Source organism: Magnolia sinica, chromosome 3 (assembly GCF_029962835.1).
Source record: "Magnolia sinica isolate HGM2019 chromosome 3, MsV1, whole genome shotgun sequence".
Taxonomy (NCBI): Eukaryota; Viridiplantae; Streptophyta; class Magnoliopsida; order Magnoliales; family Magnoliaceae; genus Magnolia; species Magnolia sinica.
Window position 1 is genome coordinate 41,770,474 of NC_080575.1, and position 16,186 is coordinate 41,786,659.

Consider the following 16,186-nt stretch of genomic DNA (forward strand, 5'->3'; position numbering starts at 1 on the left):
CAGAATCTGAAATTCTGCTGAAAGAGGAAAACTGTTGCAATAAAGGACAAATTTGAAGCACGGATGGTGGTAGGAGATGAGAAATAGAGATGGTAAAGGATGGGGGCGAATCGAGATCGATGTGGATTCGCACCACGGTAGTTAGCCCTTCGATGAAATGAGGGCTTCGCACCCAATTGGATTTCCACAACTCGAGAACTCAAAGGAGTAGAAAAGCGTAGAATGAGGAAAAAAACTACAAGGGGTGCCTATTTATAAGAAAACCCTATACCCCAAAACTCGTGCCATGTGCGCAACCTATTACTTGGTGATGAAGTAAATAAAAATAAAAATTAATCAAAGAAATCTAAACCGTCCATGATACTCTAAATCATTGTTGTCAAATGCGATCGCATATGCGCATACTAAGGATCGAATCGCATATGCCATGATGGCATATGCGATCTTGGCAAGTATGCCATGGCATACTTTTATATGCGATAAATATGCGATCCACATACTGCATATGCGATCGCATATTTCCTAATAATCAAAGTGGAAGCAATTTTTTTATTTTTTATTTTTTCAATTTGTAAAACTTTTGCCTATAAATAGGCACTCATATCCCCTCCATTTTCACTATTCTCTACTCCTAAGCTCTAAATCTATTACTCTCTCTCTTACTCTAATCTCTCTACAATTACTTCAAGTATGTTTATTTTTTGTATTTTATAAGTTGTGCTTACTTTTTGTAAATTAAGCTGTAATTTATAACTTGTAAGTTGTTTCAAGTTATCCATTTATCAGTAAAATTTCTTTGCTCTAAGTTTATAATAATTAGTTCTCTTTTAATGTAGCTTGATTGTTTTGTTAAAATTTATATAATATAATATAAGTAATTAAATATAAAACTTAATGAAACACTCAAACTATAGTGAAATAAGTAAAATAACTCAATCCAATCATGTGTACTAATTAGGCAAGTTTTTCCTATTTTTTTAGATTTTTTTCATTTTTTAAATTTTTTATTATTTTATAAAAAATATGCCATGGCATATGCGATTGTGCGATCGCATATGCGAACAACATATGCTGATCACATACAATGGCATATGTGATTTGGCAACATTGCTCTAAATAACATTAATAAGCAAAACCTAAAATATGAGATTAATCAGACTAGTGGGCCACGATCATGAGATCCCATGATGGGCTTTACTTGACTATCGGGTCCACTCCAACGAACTAAAACTCCGTCTTCTAGCTAGGAGGCCCTCCCTGGATGTCATCATCAATCCAGATCGACGGTAGGGTCCTCCTTGCGTACGTGCATAGGGGGGCAGCGTGGTGTACGTGTGCGCGTGCGTGTGCGTGTGCGCGTGATGTCCCCATCACACGCCGATGTATTCACCTGGTCCCATCGGGATATGCCCGGCTTCAACCCAAAAGTGATGATTCACAAATTGAATGTTGACCCCGACCACTAACCAATAAGGCAGAAACGACGAGCATTCAAGCCAAAATGCTACACCATCATCGGTGAAGAGGTCGATAAACTCCTCAAAGCAGGTTTCATCGAAGAAATCTACTATCTAAACTGGATCGCCAATGTCATTCTGGTGAAAAAGTCTAATGGGAAGTGGCGGGTCTGTGTTGATCACACCGACCTGAACAAAGTTTGCCCCAAGGACAGTTTTCCTCTTCCGCAGATTAACCAGCTAGTCGACAACACCGCCGGGCACGAGCTCCTAAGCTTCATGGAAGCTTACTCAGGATATAATCAGATCGTCATGCACCCATACGACAAGCAGAAGACAACTTTTGTCACAGACGAAGGACTCTACTGCTACAAGGTCATGCCCTTCGAGCTGAAGAATGCCGGAGCCACATACCAACGACTCATCAACAGAATGTTCGCTGAGCAAATTGGACACTCCATAAAGGTCTACGTCGACGACATGCTCGTCAAGAGCATCAAAGCTCCAAACCACATCGTTGACCTCAAGGAAATGTTCACAATACCACGAAAATATCAGATGAAGTTGAATCCGAGCAAATGTGACTTCAGTGTTAGCTCGAGAAAATTCCTTAGTTTCTTAGTCAGCCAAAGGGGGATCGAGGCGAACCCCGACAAGATCCATGCTCTGCTAGACATGAGCTTGCCCAGGACAACAAAAGAAATCCAGTGCCTCACGGGCAGAGTGGCCACCCTCAACCGATTCGTCTCCCGAGCTACTGACAAGTGTCTGCCCTTCTTCAAACAATTAAAAGGGAAACAAAAGACAGAGTGGACCAAGGAATGCGAGTTGGCCTTTCAACAACCCAAACAGTACTTAAGCTCGCCACCGCTACATTTAAAGCCCGAGCAAAGGGAGCTGCTCCTACTTAGCAATCTCAACAGCAGCAGTCAGCTTGGCCCTTATCCGGGAACAAGAAGGGAAGCAGCTACCGGTATACTGCGTCAGCAAAGCCTTTGTCTCGGCCAAGACCAGGTACCCGGACATCGAGAAGTTGGCTCTGGCTCTAGTCGTCCCATCCCGCCGCCTCCAACCTTACTTCTAGGCCCATACTATCATAGTCCCAACCAATCAACCTCTCCGCCAGGTACTCCAAAAACCTGAGGTGTCGGGAAGACTTACAAAATAGGCGATCGAGCTCAACGAGTTTGACATTAAGTATCAGCCTCGAACCGCCATCAAAGGCCAGGCAGTAGCTGATTTTATTGTCGAGCTCGCGTGCAGAAGTGACCTGGAGGCCTATCTGAGCAGTGAAACTGATCAATCTGCACATCAAGCAGTTGAACAAGACTTGCCGACCTGGACATTATATGTCCACGGCTCATCTGATTCTAAAGGTAGCGGGGCCGGGGCAGTCCTTGAGGCTCCTGACCAAACCTGCATACAATACGCCTTAAGATTTGGATTCCAAACATCGAACAACACAACTGAATACGAAGCATTGCTCGTCGGACTTAGGTTAGCAGCAGCAATGGGAGCTCAGAACCTGAAAGTCCACAGTGATATACAGCTCGTCGTCTACCAGATAGCCAGCGAATATCAAGCAAAGGAAGAAAGAATGATCACCTATCTACAAAGGGTATGAGAACACATTAGCAAACTCCTTAAGTGCGACATCAGCCTCATCCCCAAGTCGAAAAACTCCAAGGCAGAGACTCTAACAAAACTGGCCACAGCAGCCGAAGACGACATCCCAAGGTCAATCCCGATCGAGTTTCTGACCCAGCCAAGTATCAGCGAGTCCGACCCAAGCACAATCCTTCCGGTAAACTCAGTGTCGAGCTGGATGGACCCAATAGTCAACTACCTTTGGGAAGGGAAATTGCCTGAAGATCGCCTCAAGGCACGATGGCTCCGATCCAGGTCGGCCCGGCATACAATGGTTGAGCACACTTTATACAAAAAAGGATTCTCTGCCCTACCTCAAATGCCTCCGACCAAAAGAAGTCGAGTACGTTCTGAGAGAAATACACAAAGGGATCTACGGTAACCATTCCAGCAATCGCACCCTTGCCCACAAGGCCGTCCGACAGGGCTACTTCTGGCCGACCATCCAGAAGGATGTCAAGCAGTACAACCAGAGATGCGACAGGTGCCAAAGATTCGCAGCAATAACCATCAGCCACCTAAGCCGCTAAAACTATGGTCAGACCATGGTCGTTCGCCCAATAGGGGAAAGACATTATCGGCCCCCTGCCAACCGGCAAAGGTCAAACAAAATTCACAGTCGTTGCTGTCGACTATTTCACCAAGTGGGCCGAAGCCGAGCCCCTGGCCAAGATTACCAAATAGAGAATCACCGACTTCATCTGGAAAAGCATCATCTGTCGATACGGGATCCCACACACGGTCGTCTCGGACAACAGAAAGCAATTAGACAATGATCGATTCCAAGGCATGTGTGGGAACCTCAGAATTTGAAACGCCTACTCATCACCTCGGCATCCCCAGGCAAATGGTCAGGTCGAGGCTATAAACAAGATCATTAAGAACCACCTCCGAACCAGACTCGAGAAAGCCAAAGGGGCATGAGCCGAGGAGCTCCCTTCCGTACTTTGGGCATACCAAACCACTGCTTAGATAGCCACAGGAGAAACTCCCTTCTCCTTAGCCTTCGGGGCCGAGGTCGTAGCCCCAATAGAAATTGGGCTCCCGACGGCTCGGATCCGCTCTTACGATGAAAATCAGAACGCCGAGCAGGTGACATTGGACCTCGACCTACTCAAAGAAAGAAGGGATCAAGCCCAAGTCAAGGTAGCAACAAGGAAACGACAGGTCGCTCGATTCTACAACTCCAGAGTAAGGATTAGAAGGTTCCGAGCTGGAGACTTGGTACTCCACCGGACCTTCCAAAACACCAAGGAGCCTAGTTCAGGAACTCTGGGGCCGAAATGGAAGGGACCCTACAGAATAAGAAGCAATACCCGACCTGGGGCCTATCGACTCGAAGATATGGAGGGACGACCGTTACCACGTCCATAAAACCTCGAGCACCTGAAGATCTACTACCCATGAAGTCCAACTAGACACCAAGTCGAAGTCTAGATGTCTACAACCCGAAATCCACAAATAGTTGACCTGCCGAGTCAAAATCTACGTGTCCACTGCTCATATTTTTCAACAAAAACCCTAACACTTGGAAATTTTGAATTCTAATCAACCATCTCCAATGCCCGATCTACATGATCTACTGAGGACTTCCTTAGTAAAAGGGATGAATAGCCCTCACCAGTCGTCCAAGGTGTTCCGTAATGGTAATGGTGGCCGTAACGGACACACCGTTACCTCTACGATACGGGGCATAACGGCTATTACGGCCCCGTAACAACTATTACGGTCTCTCTTTTTCATTTTTTTATTGAAAAAAAAAAACCCCGAAAAACCTGTATCTACCCCATAATGTTGATTAAAAAGTATGAAAAACCAATATGTCCCGTAATAGACCATTACGAGGCTATTATGGCCTTTATAGGGAATGTAACATGCCATTAACAGCAATTACGGGTCATTTTTTCCATAACGGCTGTTACAACCGTTACGACCCCGTAACGTGTAACAGTTGCCACCGTTACCTTTACGTAATGGCCTTTACGGCACACCATGCGTCTAACCCTTAAAGAAGAGGTTGGACCAGTAATCGACTCCACTACGTGACCTACTGACCTCCCTTAGTACAAGGGAGAAATAGTTATCACCAGTCGCCCGAATCTTAAACAAGAGGTTTGACCACTAAATAACACTGCTCAGGTCAATCTACACTAAGAACCCCTTAATACAAGGGAGAACAATCCTCTTTAAAAAAAAAAAAAAAAAACTACTCGGCCACCTACAGAGGAGTCATTGCAGCTCGCTCACCTACCCTACAAGGGCAAAAACCCCCTGATAAAAGGGAAGGGCCCAACAGCTAGCCCCCGAGCTCCCATTCGTCCGACCTACTAACAAGCGATAGGGCGATCCGAAAAGACTACTCGAATTTTCGCTCGATTTCTACAAAAAATACTTTCTTTTTCATAAAAGGAGTATATAATGGAAGCAAATAAAAGAAAACAACATCCATGTCCAAACAAAAGAAGGGGTCGCCTCATTAACGGAAAATGAAAAATACAAAAAAGAAAAGAGGAGACAAAAGCCGGTCTTTAGGGAACGTCTTCTACCCTAGTCTCGACGAGAGCAGGGACCTCAACCTCAACAAGAGCGGGAGTATTGGCGTCCTCCTCGGCTAAACAGTCCAGGTCAATCCACTAGTACTTCAGCTTGACCAGCTCCTCACATCAAGCATAGCCCAGGTTGAAGTACTCCTCGAGCTCCTCAGCTCGCCCCTCGAAGGCCTTGAAGGCTTCTACCGCCGCCGTCTGCACCCCAGGGATGGAAGCTTCAACCTCAGCCAGCCGAGCTGAGACCTCCGCTGACCTAGAAGTTGCCTCTGCAAGGGCTGCCTCTGCCCTCAGCTTCTCGACTGCTAACTTCAACTTCTCAGTCTCTAGGGAGGAAAAGCACAGCCCCATATCCTACAGCGCAGACTGCCTCGAAGTGCTCTCATAAAGGGCCTCGTCCAACTGGGTCCTTAGGACCCTCCGGTCTTCCCCCAGTACCCACAAAGCCCCTTGCAGGGCTTCTGACTGAGCTATGGTCGCATCCCTATCGAGCGCGACGACCTCAAGCTCAGAGGTCTTGACCCAGAGATCGGCCTCCAACTGCTCGTAATCTTGTCCGACATCCTGAAAAGTCAGATGAGTAGCCAGGAGAGCAAGAGCCGCCTGAAACCAAAGACGAATCAAGAAACTATGGAGAAAAGAGAAAAGAGTCGAGAACAATTCAAAAACCTACCTTCAAAAGGGAGATCAACACCTCCCTCAACACATCCATCGAATGAAGGGTCGACAGAGCGGTGATGTCATCCTCATCCACATGGTGAGATGCCCATTCAACAAGCTTCGCCAAAGGGCCCAGTGCGAAAGTCGACCCGCTGCCCTCAGCCTCATGAGCGAGAGGAGCTCTAATGTCCTGAGCGGAAGGAGCTCCTCCCTCAGCTTCATAAGCAGCAGAAGCTCCCCCCCTCAGCTTTATGAGCAAGAGCCCTCCTCTCGACCTCATGAGCAAAAGGCCCTCCTTCACGAACACACTCCGGCACGAGGACAGTAACAACAGCGGCAAAGGTTGCCTCGCGTGCGGTAACCCCAAGTTGCTCAACAGGGGTCAGGATCCCAGGCGGGGGATTGGCTGCGACCACACAAGGCGCCTTGCCCCGATGAGGAGCCCCCTCTTTCACTACTCTCTTAAGCCGCTCCACCTCAATCGAGGAAAGCAGCTCCATCTTCTTCAAAGGGTGGGGGTTGCCAGACATGTCTGCAGGAACCAAGCAAAAGTTTTTTTTTTTTTTTTAAAAAAAAAAAACAGAGAGATTCGAAGAAAAAAAAAAGGAAGCCCGACCAAGTATACCATACCTGACGTCCTGGGAGCAACCTTGGATATACCGGCCTGGAAGAGAGACTGAGGAGTGATCAGCTTCTTCCAATTCCTCTTGTCGGGCTCTAACAACCTAGCGCAAGCAACACACTAAAGCTGCGATGCGGAGAGCTCAGGTTGTACACGAGGAAGGCTCGCCGCACGAAACCAAAAAGAGGAATTAGCAAACAAGTGCAACTTATGGCCGACCTAGTTCGATTCAATAATTCCCGATTTAGAGTCATGAATTCGGTAGGGACACCGATTGTCAAGTCTGCCCACTCCCCCGACACGAAGAACCACTTATCTTTCCACCCTTTGTTGGAAGAAGGGTTACCGGTGATGAGGGACTGGCCCCGATTAGCCCAAGCAGAGAAGTAATACCATCCCAGGTTTGCAGAATTGATTTTCACCCTGTACGAGTACAGGAATTCATCCACAAACAACTCAAGGTGACCGAGCTGCTACCAACAAATGCAGGTCCCGATCAATGCCCTCCAGGCATTCGGGATCAGCTGACCTGGGGCCAGCCTCAAAGTGGCAATGACCCTCTAAACTACAGGATGCAAGGGTAGCCGAAGACCGCATTGTAAAGCTACAATGTAAATAGCCAGCTCACCCTCACGAGGCTGGCCTGGCACCTCCCCTACCTCATGTACCCGAAGTACCATTGACTCGGGGATTTGATAATCCCTCCTTACCCGAGCCAAGTCAGCACTCGTCATGGTGGACTCGAAGACACCAACTTCTCGGGACTCAGCCGTTGAGCCCTCTGGTCCTGGCCAAGCTCCCTCCTCACCGATCCCTTGGAACTCCATCTCTTCGCTCCCCGGCGCCGAAGAGGAAGGAACGGGCCTATTCATTCGAGAGTCCTCGATGGTATGATAGGAGTCATTGTGGAAAGCTCCCGACACCGACCACTGACCAGACATGCCCAACTTCCCAAACAAGCCAAAACAAAAAAAGAAATGCAATACAAGCCGGAGAAAGGGAAAATACGAGCCAGAAAAGGGAAAATACAAGCCGGAAAAGGGGATATAGCAGGAAAAAGGGAAAACAAAGGGATTTCCGACTTACTAGAAATCGCCTAGTCTGGTGAAGAGCAAAGCAGCAAAGAAGTAGAGTGAGGAGTCGGGCATCCCTTCCCCTCTTTATACTCATACCCAACTTGACACATTTATGATTGGCAATCAATGCTCCAGCTCGAGAAGCTACAGCATCGCACGCAAGCGCCCCTATGGACCACGTGGCGAGCCCTTGATTCATGAACAAGCTCGAGCACCGAGCCACAGACAGATGTCACCTAACTACACGTCTAAAAACCAAACGACGTCATTGCTTGCGCCGCCTCTAAGAACTCAATCATCATTGATAAATCTGCTTCGGTTCCCATGCTCGCCGCCCTCCCATCATTTGTCATGACGACAAATGGTCCAACCTCTCAATCTCTTGACCTATTCGACGCCAAGCACAAGTCAGTCCACAATAACTTGCTTCCTGAGCTCTTGAAAAACTCTTGGAAGCAAGGGGGGCTGCTGTTATGGGTAAAAATGGACTGACCAGATTAACGCAGTTTAAAAGAGCACAGCTTTCATAAAGAGGCTTGTTAGACAATGATCCACTCGACCTCTAAGTCAACCTAGATTCAACCAATCTCTATCATAACCTCAACTCGGATAGACCTCGACCTCAATTTTGGTATGTCCAACCTCGACTTCAATTTTGGTATGTCCAACCTCGACCTCGACTTTAGTCCATCCGACCTTGACCTCGACTTCAATCCGTCTATGTTCAAGCTCAAGCTCGGCCTGAAGCCCAGACCCAGTTGATCATCCTGTCAAACAACCATTCACTCCAAAAGCTCAAGCTGTCAGAGTGTGGTGCATCAATGTATATCAAGGGACTTTATCACTTCAACACCCCCCCGCACGTGCGAGGTGGGAACTCCGCACGGGAACATATTGACGAAGGTGGAGGGACACTCACACCATAAATAGGCCGGGTTTAATTTCCCGGTCCCTGGGCCGGACCTGATTTTCCTGACCCCCCGTGGGAGAATAATATATTAGCGAGGCATACTTGCTGCTCTCGAGATTCGAACATAGGACCTTCCTCTCTGATACCATGTCAAACAACCATTTACTCCAAAAGCTCAAGCTGTCAGAGTGTGGTGCATCAATGTATATCAAGGGACTTTATCACTTCAACACATCCACCATCTGGGAACCTACTAGAAGATCCTCCCCCGAATCTTCACCAGAAATCTTGGCGGAACAACCGCGGCACCCTCAAAATCAGAATCCTAGTGCAAGATGATATCGGGTGGCAGATTCATTGCCATACTTGACACCGCCATCAAGAAACCTATATATATGCACCGCTGCTACAAGGAGAGTACGCACAATCTCACATCCTATGACCCTTGCATTCTACTAGACCTAGCTTGCCTATCCGACTTTGGCATCGGAGGGTCCCATGCAGCAGCCAGGGTCATTGTCTATCTTATCTTGAAGGTACTAAGTGGTCTAAGGAAGACAACTAGATTTCTGCATCAACAAAGCTCACAAGTCAAAATACACCATACACCCAGGCAAGATGAAGATGTATCATGACTTGCGTAGGCGATATTGGTGGAGGACTATGAAGAAGGATGTAGCAGTATACGTGTCTAAATGTCTTATGTGCCAGCGGGTTAAGGCTGAGCACAAGAGACCAGCAGGCAAGTTGCAGTCATTGCCAGTAACTAAATGGAAGTGGGAGCACATCACTATGGATTTCGTAATGGGATTGCCAAGATCGAATAATGGCCATGATGTGATATGGGTAATTGTGGATAGACTCACCAAATCCGCTCATGTCATACCAGTAGGCACCGTGTACTCGATGAGTAACTTATGTCAGATGTATATTAAAAAGATAGTGTGTTTACACAGAATCCCTGTATCCATTGTTTCTGATCGTGATCCTAGATTCACCTCGCGCTTTTGGAAGAACTTCCAGGAAGCTTTGGGAACACCATTAGATTGCAGGACCACATTTCACCCTCAGATAGATGGACAGACCGAGAGAGTGAATCAGATCCTCGAAGACATGCTTCATGCCTATGTTATGGATTTTCAGGGAAGTTGGAATGATCACTTGCATCTAGTAGAGTTTGCTTACAATAGCTATCAGTCGAGCATCGGCATGGCACCGTTTGAAGCATTGTATGGAAGGCCATGTAGGTCTCTCAACTGTTGGTTGGAGATAGGAGAACGGGAATTGCTTGAATCTGAAATGGTATAAAAGGCGGCTGAGAAGATCGCAGTGATACAAGAACGTTTGCGCACCGCCAAAAGAGCTATGCAGATACCAAAAGAAGAGACTTAGGATTTAAAGTTGGCGATCACGTGTTCTTGAAGGTGTCACCTGTTAAAGGTGTTATGCAATTCGGAAAGAAGGGAAAATTAGTGCCGCGTTTTATAGGACCGTTCAAGATCCTAGAGGGAATCAGACCTGTTGCTTACAGACTAGCACTACCCCCACAGCTTGCCAATATTCGCAACGTCTTCCATGTCTCTATGCTTTGTAAATACTAGAGAGACCCATCTCACGTAATAGATTGGCCGTTATTAAAAATCTAATAAGATGTATCGTATATCGAGAGACCTGTGGACATCCTAGACAAAAAAGAACAGGTGTTGCAAACGAAGGTGATACCATTGGTCAAGGTCCAATGGAGTCACCACAATGAGGAAGAATAAGCCTCATGGGAGCGAGAAGCTGAGATCCGAGAAAAGTACCCTGACCTCTTTACCAGCTAAGGTACGATGAATTTTGGGACAAAATTCTTTTGAGGATAGAATGTAATATACTAGCAATTTTGAGGGGTAAATATTTTTTTTCTTCTGATTATTTAATCATAACCGATCATCAAGTGGATCATTTTAACCATTTAAACCAAGATCTGTGACAATTTGTCCATTGGATCACCAATCCAAACCATGAATCATCAATCCAAACCATCTAATATGAATAGTAACTGATTAATTTTCAAATCTACCGTTAAAATTATCATCTAATAGAGGTATCATCAAGATCTTGAGAATTGTCCATTGAACCACTTGATCGTTCTATAGACAACCGTTTAATATATTCCTAGACACAGCATCAACAACGTCATATAAAAATCTTAACTTGAACAAAGATAAAAAGCTTTAGATCTAAGGCCAAGAATTCTTGAATAGTCAATTTTGGCATGTTTTGTGGACCCTAGTAGAGTATAGTGGCTTCTCATTTCATGACTCTAGTAAATCTTCAAACCACAATTTTAAATTATTTTAGCACATGTAAAATCATAAAAATTATCCATATTTATTATAACAATGCATTTGAGCATGGCCCATAGTATTATACACTTATTTTTTTACCTTGAATTTATTTTTCCCATGATCTTTGTAATAACAACTTCATTTTGATATAATGACTGGATATAGAAACTTTTGGTATGGCCCACACGATCGTGGCATGTACACAGTCGATTAATACACCCTACTTCAGGTGAACCCATGTTTACAATCTTTGGTGCACTGCCGCTTCTACGAACACTTTTGATTTCCCTACAATTAACCATGGTCATTTTGATCAAGAAATCATTTTTACAAGAGGGCATAAGGTATAAACAATTTAATCATGCACTTAGATCAAGAAGACTGTACTTGTTGGACCCACATCTCCATGGCACGTACGCACATATTGTTTACACCATCATCCACCCTAAAACCTCTCACCCTTAAGATGAGAGTTACATGCACTTAACATGTGTTTATCACGTGTTACATATGCATGTGCATTAATGTAAGGGGGCTTTGGCTCCTTTATATGAGGCATGCCAAACCACTTCTCGTAAGCACTCAGAGAGAGAGAGGGAGAGAAACAGATTAAAAGAGAAGTTCTGTGAGCTTACCTTTTGATCCAAACCGTTTATCAAGTGAGTACTCTAATACTAATCTCTTAGATGTTTTAAATCAAATCTAAGTAGACCCCACAAAGTGTAAACTAAGACAAATCATGGGCTAACCATGAGGTCAGCATGTGTGGGCCCCACACGTTGTCACGTAAGCAACAACGTGGTACCCGACACATTGCCTCATGTGGGCAAATGCATGGACCCCATATGTAGACATAATGAATCGTAAGGGTAGGCCCCACCCTTCTATAAGATTTTGTTCATGTGAATTATTCCATCTAGATTTGAATTTTTGTTCATTAAGTTTTTATTTATTTTTGTGATTTTTGAAAATATAAATGAATTAGTTGGTTGCAGGATCTCATCATTAGAATTATGGTGGGCCAACATAAAAGCAAATTAACATCTCTTTAAAAGCGGGCCCCACCACAAGATCATGTTTTTCATATTAAATCATTTGTATTTTTCCATATCTTATATCGTGTTATAATTATGTAAGTGAAAAATCCAATATATACATTTAGTGTGAAAGTGAGCCCCACATAAAATTAATCGTACCTTCAGAAATCTTATTCATCAAGGGCCTGTTTATTTTCCTACTTACCATTGTAAATGGTGGTAAATAGGTAATTATGACCTATTTCTATTGTTTGGAAGAAAGGAAATATAAAGGTAATTACGCCTCGATATTCGGAATTTACTTTTTGAAAAAAAGGGGATTGACTGAGTGAAATTTTTAGATCTCGCCATGATGTATGTGATCGATCCATGCCGTCTATCTATTTTATCAAATCATTTTAGCGATTTTGCCAAAAAAAAATGGTAGATTATAAGCTCAATTGGACCACACCGCAGCAAACAATGGGATATTGACATCCATCGTTGAAATGTGAAGCCATCCGTGGGTCCCACACTGATTTGTATCTGTGATCCAACCTGTTCATATGATCACACAAACACGGATGAAGGAAAAACACAAATATTAGCTGGATACAAAACTCCTATGGCCCACAAGAAGTTTTCAATGGTGTGTGTTTAATCCCCGTGTTTCTTGTGTTGTGGTACACTTGCACTTTGAATTTGCCTCGATTTTCAGTCTATGCCCTAAAACGAGTTGTTACAATGAATGGACGGCTTAGATCAGACACATATATCATGGTGGGTCTTGCAAAATTTTGAAATTTTTTCTTGACATTAGTGTCAAGTCAAATCAAACCTTACTGTGTATAGGCGGCTACGGTGTATTTCTTATGGAAAATAATGATTGTTTATTTACTTTTATTTCCAGCTGTAAATAAGAAAACAAACACCTCCTAAGTGTAAATATGGATTAAAGACCTTATAAATCTAGATCCATATTATTAAAATTTGGGAAAAGATAATAATAATGATCTGGACCGTTAAATTGACGATCGGGTCCAATCTAACCGTTGATCAAAGGTTTAATAAAACAATTAAGGGATTAGATTTAAGAAAATTAAAAATCTACTTGATCTAATGTTAGATCGGATCATCTGATCAAATATTAATCAAGATCATTAAACCAAAATCATGGACAATAAGAAAATAAATGATCGGATTGGATGGATCTAAACATCCAATTGTCTTTAAGATAGATCTTAATCCTAAGTTAAACTTAACAAAGATTAATACATTTGATATATGATTAAAAACATGGTAAATGGATTATCTACGACTCAGATCTAAGAAATTAGGGACTTGATCGATTTAATGAACTAATGTAAAAATCTTAGGATCTTACTCATTTTTGCAAGTGTTTTAAGAAAATGAACACTAAGTAAGAAAGAAATTAACTTGATGCTTGTATTCTAGCCATGACTAAAAAATGGAACTTTTTATGGATCGTAGACCCGAGTGCAGTCATCAGATCCATGAAGAAATTATCAAAATGTCAAAATGGTCGAATAAGAAAATGGACGTTATGGGTAAGTACTCACTATCACGGATGGATTTTCCCACATGCATTGCATAACATTACATGCTTACTTTTGCTTAACTTTTATAATATATTAATATCTGTTTAAGTATACAACTGCCTCGTATTCGATATGTCATTTTGAGAACACCAGACAACTCGAGGATCTAGTTATCCCTTAAATTCTAGGGTAGAGTTCCTAATGAAACCCGAGTTGGTACCAATAGGGCCTCCTCCTTGGACTACGGTTGATGCTGAGGAAGGAGTTTGGCCATCTCCAGAGCGGGCCACTCATTACTAGACTATAAAAGCATTAGCACAGGATATGAGTAAACTCGTACACGTGTTGGGCTCGTATGGAGCTTGGTCAAATGGGTGTTCGCAAGCGGAACGTGGTGCGCAGCTATGGCCCTAGTTATTCACTAAAGAAAGTGTCTATGTGGTAATGTGGCATAATAAGATTCTTGTATATGCACTTGTATCATGCCTATGTTGTGAATCATGTGTACAACTACTTGTTGGGCTGTTCGCTTATTATGCTAATTGAAAAACCATCCAGGACAGGGAAATGAACTGGAGTCTCCACGTGTGGAGTGATGACTTTGATAGGCATGCCCTTGGAGATTTGATGCGAGAATAAAGAATTTTTCATTTTATATTTATTTCTATTAAATAATGATGTATGAACTTGTGTTGTATATCAACCAGTAGATAATTAATACTTTTGACTCGATGCATGAATCATGATAATTAATTAAGTTTACTATTTGTGATGATTTTTATAGTTATGTGTATAATATTATCCCTCCCCATCAAGTCACACCCTCAACTCAACGACTGAGTCAAGCGATGTGACATTGTCAATTGAAGCTTAGGGAATCTGTTACGATGTCTGGTGGGAGACCATATTAGGACCTAGGATCCGGCTTTACCCATAGCCGAGTTTGCATATAGCAATTCAATCAATAGGACCACAAGAATGACTCCATTCGAGATAGTACTTGGGTATAAGCCTAGAACACCTATAGATCTCATACCTATAGCTATCTCACGTAAGCCATCTGAGTCCGCAAACACATTTGCACAGCATATTCATGATTTGCATAGTGAGATCAGGAAGCGCATTAATGCTAGCAATCAACATTATAAACTCTCTACAAATTCACATCGTAGGTTTAAGGAGTTTCAAGTGGGCGACTATGTCATGGTCCGCATTAGGACCAAAAGATTACCACAGGGAACCATGAGGAAATTGCATGCCCACAGTGCAAGTCCATATAAAATTTTGACAAGAGTGGGCCCTAATGCATATGTGGTAGATCTTCCATCTACCATAGGCATTAGTGACACATTCAATGTGGAGGACCTTATGGCTTGTAACGGACCCTCACATCCATCTTATAACCCTCCTACAGACCTTTCTCCTACCCCACATGATGGTGTCCCTGACCCCAACCCCAGCCCATGACCTTTGTCAAACCCTGCTTCCCACTCGTTGCCTTCTCTTCCATCACTACCTGGACGGAAAGAAGAGATCAAGGATGTTCTGGACCACCAAGCGGTCTCTACCCACCATGGAGGATATCAGAAATACCTTATGAAATGGAAGGCTAGGCCGGAGCCAGACAACACCTGGATTACAAAGGCAGAGTTCCGGCACATTGATCCCGACCTCCTACAGCATTACCACAATTCTATTTCACCAGTGGAAAATTCTTCTCAGCCGAGGAGAGTTGATGGGGACATCAGAGGACCTACTCGAGTATACCAGAGGCGGATGTGACCACCGACATCAGCACAACCCTCTCTATGTATGGGAGATGAGTTCCAGATGGGGCCCACCGGACCACTTTGAAAGCCCCACATGCGTGGGACGTGCATCAGGAAGACCCCACATTGGAATGATGCATATAGGCTACTTATGAGACACTTTTAGTCATAGGTTTTTATTTTCATGTCGATTGGACCATCGGACCACCAGGGCCCTGATCTTGCTCTATTTATGTTTTTTGTTATTTTAGGATTTATTAGACGGTTGAGATTGCACTTAGGTGTTTTAGTGTACTTATTTTGGATTATGGGTCATAATACTTAAGTGAATGGCAATTTTGTAACTTTTGGTATTTTTTATATATAAGCAAGAGGGGGGGACACACAACCCTAATGGTATTTTGAGTAAAAGAAAACAAAAGACTTGTCTCTCTTGAGAAAAGCCCCCCTTCATTTTCCTTTAGGGTTTGTGAGAAAACCCTCCCTTCCAATCGGATTGTGGAAGGGCTCGAAGATTGCCTGGTGGTGGACTCCAAAGTAATCTTCATCCTCTTTCTCTTCTCCAACAAGGTACACAACTCTCTTCACTTT

The 16,186-nt window shown here is 43.7% G+C and overlaps 1 protein-coding gene across 1 annotated transcript in view; it reads right to left on the reverse strand.

The window, feature by feature from the left end:
- The window catches only part of LOC131239842 (pachytene checkpoint protein 2 homolog), an 86,343-nt gene that overhangs the window by 59,001 nt on the left and 11,156 nt on the right, over positions 1-16,186 (reverse strand). The window lies entirely within an intron of this gene.